This window comes from Trachymyrmex cornetzi, unplaced genomic scaffold (assembly GCF_001594075.2).
Source record: "Trachymyrmex cornetzi isolate Tcor2-1 unplaced genomic scaffold, Tcor1.1 scaffold576, whole genome shotgun sequence".
Lineage (NCBI taxonomy): Eukaryota > Metazoa > Arthropoda > Insecta > Hymenoptera > Formicidae > Trachymyrmex > Trachymyrmex cornetzi.
The window spans coordinates 87,223-87,833 of record NW_017299889.1 but is presented as its reverse complement, the minus strand read 5'-3'; positions in this window follow the sequence as shown (position 1 = coordinate 87,833).

The window sequence follows — 611 nt, the reverse complement described above, 5'->3', positions numbered from 1 at the left end:
TAAATGTAGACATTTTCTTCTTCCCCTTATACTACATTTCGCACGCAAAGATTTATATATATGTATGGTTTATAGCAAAATAATTTGAAGTTTTTTTTTCTAAAAGTATACTCTAATAGAATATAGGTTCTTATTCTATTTTAACAAGAGCGCGGTGTAACGCGATACCGCGCGAATAAGGAAGGAAGGAAGGAAGGAAGAAAACAAATAACCGCGGACAACGAAGTAATCTGTATATATATATATTTATTTATTTATGTGTATATGCGTATATTTATATTGCGTATATTTATATGTATATATTTATTTATATGCGTATATTTATATGTATATATATTTATTTATATGCGTATATTTATATGTATATATTTATTTATATCTATTTATTACATGTGTTTTTTGTTTTTTTTTATCACTCTTCCTACTGCTGCTCCCCTCTCTCTCTCTTTCTTCTATAATTATATCGTTTTCTTCTAAACTTCTGTTCTCTCGCCTCACTCTCCGCCTCATCCTTCGATCCACCCTCCTGACATTTCTCTCCACATCCCGCGTCGATGCGCTTCCCAATTATATATGACGACGCGCTATAATGAAAAAATAAACGAATAAGC